Here is a 6,481-nt window from a genome sequence, read left to right as displayed (position 1 = left end):
CAGTACAGTCGAATCCTTCTCTTCTCTCCACAGCTCCCAGGCCCAAAACCCGTAACTCTCCTCCTGCAGTTCCAGTGGTGTGCACTATGTGGGGCTTTGTTTGGCCCGATGTGTACCCTGTCCTTGGTAACCTATTTCTGTGTTGTTGTCAGTGCCTGTGGTCATCTGTTTTCAATCCGGTGTTGGTGTAATTGTGCTTGTTTAGCATGACCCCCCCCCCCCCCCCCCACCTCCTGCTGTACACCTCCACCCCTCACCAGCTGCCTGACAGATTTGAGGGATGCTCTGCATTCCTGGGGGCATGAGTGGGAGTGTGATCCCTCCCTTTTCCCCTTCTCCAACACACATTGAGAAGTGTGTGTCGAGGTTTGTGTGTCAGGAAGTTATAGATGGTGGGTTTGAATGTGTGAAGGAAGGTGTTTGTCTGTTTGCTATTATGTCAAGTAGAAGTGAGTCCGTTTGTGTGTCTGTGTGTAAGCTCGTCATGCCCAGGGACACCTCAGTCTGTCAGGTACTTCCCCTCACTTCCAGCCCTCTCCCACCCATCACCAGGCCTTTAGCAGGCTGATAACAGAGCCCTAAAATTCCACAGAGCCAACCACAAGAACTGACCCCAAATCAGCCATGCCAGAGAGGAGGAACAGAGGAGAGAAAGAGTGAGGGACAAAAAGGGAGGAAAGACAGAGGGAACGAGAGGAAAAGCAAGAGAAAGAAAGTAGTGGGGTGAAGGCTAGGAAAGAATACTTCTCCACTAAGTATGATGTCATGACTTTGGCTCTCTAGAGTGTGGAGGGAAGGTCCTAAAGGGGAGTTGATATCTTGGCAGTAAAGGGGACTGAAATCCGAGTGACCCCGACTAAAATTGAAAGCAGTTGCGAATCCTCTGGAGGGCCGACGTTTTTGCGATCCAGACTCTGCTCCCAGTTCCCACGACACCAACCGACCTCCACTTCTCTTTTTTTTATCCACTTCCCCTCTATTTTCTCTTTCTTTCTCTCATTCTTTCTTTGGTCCCCGTGCCTATAAATGGGAAGTCTGGGGATATTTTGGACCGCCGGCCATGACCAGTCACACTTAAAAAGGTAAAATTAAGAGGGGGAGGGTTTCACTGGGTTGGAGTAGAAGATGCTTATAAAAAGCATCCTTGAGAATGCTTAAATGGCCATGAAATGGAAAAATACTTTTGGCGGATGATTTAGGAGATGGTGAGGTGGCTAGACAACACCATGTCCTTTGACCCCTGTTTTCTTCCAAACACTTCCTGGTATGTGGCTCTATTTCCCTGATGATTTTGTTTTTGTGAAAGTGTGAGAGAGAAACCGAGAGCAGTATGATGACGAAGGGAATGTGTGGACGAGGGAAAGTGTTGTCAAAGAAAAATGTCGGGCAAAGTGTTGATGGGCCTATACGTCTTTATGAATCGCTATTCAGTCGTTCACCCCTCTGAGGCCATGAGGACCTCTCAAGCATAAAACAAGATATATAAGATATGTCATGTCAATATAATAATAACAATACATGCCATTTAAAGAAGCTTTTATCCAACCCGACTCGGTCGTGCATGCATACATTTTACGGAAGGGCACCGTGGGATCGAACCCACAATCCTGGCGTTGCAAGTGCCATGCTCTACCGAGTCCATGACGGTAAAGTGTTGCGAATGGCTATTCAGTGTATTTAACAGTATCCAATGAAATATGTGGCTATGCCTACACGAAGACGTACAGTACGTACTTGTGTGTTCTCCCAACCTCTTCATTTGGCGCGCCCATTCTACGATAGAGTGCCATAACAACATTTTGATCTGTCTTTTAATGCAGACTGAATGCTAAATGCCTCCAGACTCCGTGTTACATCAGGGATAAGTTTATAACCCATTGTTACCTTGAGATGAAGGCCAAATGGTCCTTGATGGCTGTACATCTCACTTGCCAGGACAACAGACCAATCAGGGCCTTGTATCTACTGCGAGTTGAAGCCAGGTGAAATCTGTGTGGTATTCCTCGTGGTAGCCAAGTCGATGTGTGTGGTAAACTTTACAGGCAATTAACTGTATTTATGAGAATAGAGGAATGGGGGAGAGGTGTTCTCTCAAGCGAGCAGCTATTCACCTCTGAGGAAGGACTCTTCAGTTTGATGTCAAACCTGAGGGAAGTTGAGCTGTTTTAAGGTCATTTCAGTTGTGGTGAAACTGAACAACTTGGACTTTTGGCAGAAAGACCCTGTGTGTTATTGCGAGATACAATCATCAGTGTAGAGGAATGTTTTGGTGGCGATTCAAATATGTAACTAACCGTTAGGTAAACAGCGTTGTGCGTAGAGACTCAGAAAAAAGTTGAAGACATGCACATTTTTACAACAGTCAGTATTTCATTCTTATGGTTTCACCGGTAATGTGGAAACTGTGGTAATACTTTTCATGTAACGACATGATGAGGTGAAATTAGGCCTATGAAACGCTGGCACCCTCTACCCATAATGCTTCTCCTCCTCCTCCTCTCTTGACATCTTCTCCCAAACACATGTCAGTTGCACCACTTCGACGTAAACAAGGAAACACTGGAGCGAGGCATGAGAGGGGTAGACACTTTGTCATTTGCCAGCTATGATTACAAGCCACGTCGAGCTATTGAGCTATTTCGTTTGAGCCAATGAAAACAGAGATACTTGGGAGCTTACCTGGGAGGCGTGAGAAGCAACTCTACTCTCTCATTGCCATCCGAGAAATGTCCATGGTGATCCTGCCTCAGGGAACAGATGCGTAATAGATAATGGTGCAGACATAATGGATGATTCACATAATGGACGATTCACATAATGGATGATTCGTTGCAGGCAAGACAACAAAGTTGACACTGTGGCGCGGTCATGAGGCTACATACATTGCGCAACTCGAATATGTTTTTTTTTGTCTGCCTCATATGAATCATCAATGTTTACTGTTCAAAGGTAGTGCCTCTGGTTTGAACGTGACTATCGCTCTGTATGGAATTGACAATGTTAGGTAACTGAAGTCGTCTAAGGGCTGGCTTTTATTTCCCTACACCTGGAGGGATGAAGCTTCGTCTGACACTTTTATTTGGCTGAATCATTTTGTGGTTTGAGCTGTCAGGGCACACTGAAACCAGATGAGTCTCTCCAGGCCAGAGGCTCGGAGTGGGTCATTCACCATGGCTGTGGAGGTAGAGAGAGGATCCAACAGCAGGGAGAAAGACGAGAGGCCTTTAAAGGTGTGCTGACAAAGATATTGTGAACAGAGAGACAATGAGGACGTGTATTGTAACAAACTATTCTCTCTCTGTCTCTTTCTGTCTCCCTCTCGGTCCGTCCGTCTGTCTGTCTGTCTGTCTGTCTCTCTCGCTCTCTCAGACACTCATGAAGTACACACATTCCAGACTAATGACACAACCTAGTAGACTACAGAGATATTACAGAAATAGCTTCCCAGACACATAATCATAAACAGTATTATAAACAGCCACTCAGACACACACACATCCTAACCAACTCGTACCCTACTATATCCACAGTGACAACAGGAGCTGTGCTTATGCAGCAAATGCCACTTGACTTGTTCCAGACACACACACAGACAGAGAGACAGAAACACACACACATAGAGAGACATAGCCGCGGGAAGTAGAGGTGCTGTAGCTTCCCCTGAAAAATCGGGGGTAAAATTTTACAAAATTATAAGAGAGAAACACAGACACACATAGTATGTGCCAGGACAGAGGGTGACAAACAGTTAGGGAATGTCTGCCACGTAGGGGGGGCTTAAATCGAGGGCCCACCTCCCGTTAGGTTGAGCCTGCTGTATTCAATTAGTGTGTATTCACCACATCATGAACATAAATGTCCCTTTTCCTGACCTCCTCTCGGTCTCCTAGCCCCATCTCTATCATGAAGTAGTTCGTCACACATGTTGTCCTCTGTGGTAGAGCATGGCGCTTACAATGCCACGATCGTGGGTTTGATCCCCGCTGTGGGCCACCCAACCGAATAATGTTTGCATGCATGCAACTTTGGATAGAAGTGTCTGCTACATGGTATATTATATAAAACTTCTCCTTTAGGGGCTCTCCTATTGTCTGATGGGTTATTGCTGTCTCAGCGATTAGCAACCACGACAGCAGACCGTCTTGATCTCCCGGACTCCAACATCTGTCACGAGTTTCTGTCTCTCTGTCGGTCTCCCTTTCTCTCTCTCTCTGTTTCTTCATCCCAATGCTCCCATATCTGGTGAGATGGAGACAGGATCCCTGCATAGTGAGAGTAGTAATCAGAGCATTGGTTTCTTATTCGTCCTCATATGACATCAGAGGGTGATGTCATCTGCCGAATTAGACACACAGTTCAAATTGTCTACCACAGCCCTCTCTTGTCCCCAAAGAGACCCTATAAAGTACACCGCTTAATGTTCATTTTAAGCATATAGTGTGTGTGTGCCATCGGCAGGAAGGTGTGTGTGGGCGTCAGAAGTTGCATGTACTGTATAACTAATGATTCAGTACTTCTGATGTACTTTCCTATAGAGTTTCTATACGTTGGAACTGAGAGACAAAGGACAGAGATGATGTGCAAACTAGTTTGGAGACACAGTTAAGCCATCTTGATAAACTATTCTGCCTGTCGCTATCTTTCCATCTCCCCATCTTTTGCTTATTCTCTCAATCTTTCTCCCCCCTCTCTCAAATCTGTTCACTCCTTCTCAATCGCTCTCCCCCAATTCCTTCCCTTCTTCCCTCTTTCCCTTCCTCTCTACAGTCTCACGCTAGAGAGGACGTGACAGTGTGAGAGGGGTGGAGGCTGTTTATCTCTTCCCCCTAACCTTGCCCAGATTCATCCTTTCCTTTTGCTGACTGCAGCAGACCACTGTCCCCCCCCCAGTGTGTCAGTGTAGTGTGTCGAGGCCCCATTGCTAATGTGTAGATTTATCCTCCATGAGGTTTGGATCATCCCATGCGGGATGATCCCCTATGGCTCACCTCGACTCCAACATTTTCAGACACCGTTTAAGAGTGTGAGGGTCTTGAGGTTGTGGAGAGAGGGGGGTTTAAGGATAGGGGGGATGCAAACAATGTAACCGCCACCAGCTGTGGCAATAGAACATAATTGGCAAAGCATTTCCTATACCCCTGTTGTCATAGCAATGGGTGAAAGGGAGGGCAAAGGGGTGATTTTGCTGACCTTGGGGGTCCTTGGCAACACACTGCTGGACGGTAAGCGTCGTCTTCTAGTCGCAAGATGCACGGGGCAGGAAGTTGGGGGACTGTTTTCTAGGCCAAAGGCTACAACCATTTCCTGTTGTTGGTCTGGTCACTGCCTTCTCAGGCCTGGGGTCGATGGGCCCTGTGTTGGTTACCCTGCTCACTGTCAAAATACAATGTTATCACTCCAGTATGAGCCACACAAAAGCTGAAACTGTTTGGGAAAGCCCGTGTGTACATTACACTCTTAGAAATAAATGTGCAAGTTGGGACCAAATACGATTCTTGAGAGCGATGCCATAGGGAACCATTTTAGGGTCTCTGAAGAACCATACATGTGATGGTTCTTTGAAGAACTGTTACGTATACTCCCTCCCCGGCGCTCTAGGTCACTAGGCTGCTCATGATGGCGCACACCTGTCACCATCGTTACGCGCACCTGCGCGTCATCAGACTCCCCTGGACTCCATCAGCTCCTTGATTACCTTCCCTATGTATGTCACTCCCTTTGGTTCCTTCCCCAGGCGTTGCTGTTTCTGTGTCAGTTTCATGTCGTTGCGCTGTTCGTGTTTCTTGTCTGGTTCATGTTTGTTTATTTATTCAATGCATTCACTCCCTGAACTAGCTTCCCAACTCTCAGCGTAGATCATTACAAAAAGCCCGACAAAAATCCAGAACGAGAAACGTTTATGCTCATCAGGACCAGAATTGAATAGGTGGTTTTTAACCTCATTTGCATACATCCCAGGGTGCATTTCGAGTGAATTTTCGAGTTAACAGTTCCAACTACGACTGTGTTTGCTAGTGACTGTCACGATCGTCTAAGGTGGAAACAGGGGACCAAAGCGCAGCGTGGTGAGCGTACATACTTCTTTATCATAAGATGTCGCCCTCAAAACAACAAACATCAAACCCGACACGTGACGCCGACGTAGTGCTCACAGGCAACTATACATGGACAACTACCCACAAATACAGGTGGGGAAAAGGGCTACCTAAGTATGGTTCTCAATCAGAGACAACGATAGACAGCTGCCTCTGATTGAGAACCACACCCGGCTACACACACAGCAATACAAATCATAGAAAAAGGGACATAGAATGCCCACCCAAATCACACCCTGACCAAACCAAAATAGAGACATAATAAAGCTCTCTGCGGTCAGGGCGTGACAGTGACAGAGACATGGTTGTTGCATTCATTAATTTTCAGTCCTGTGGCTTTCATCAAGTGAGATCCTAAGTGAATGAGGGTGTCATCAAAATGTAAT

This window comes from Oncorhynchus mykiss, chromosome 24, assembly GCF_057628025.1.
Source record: "Oncorhynchus mykiss isolate SJ-2025 chromosome 24, ASM5762802v1, whole genome shotgun sequence".
NCBI classification, from domain to species: domain Eukaryota; kingdom Metazoa; phylum Chordata; class Actinopteri; order Salmoniformes; family Salmonidae; genus Oncorhynchus; species Oncorhynchus mykiss.
Note: the sequence above shows the minus strand (reverse complement) of the source record.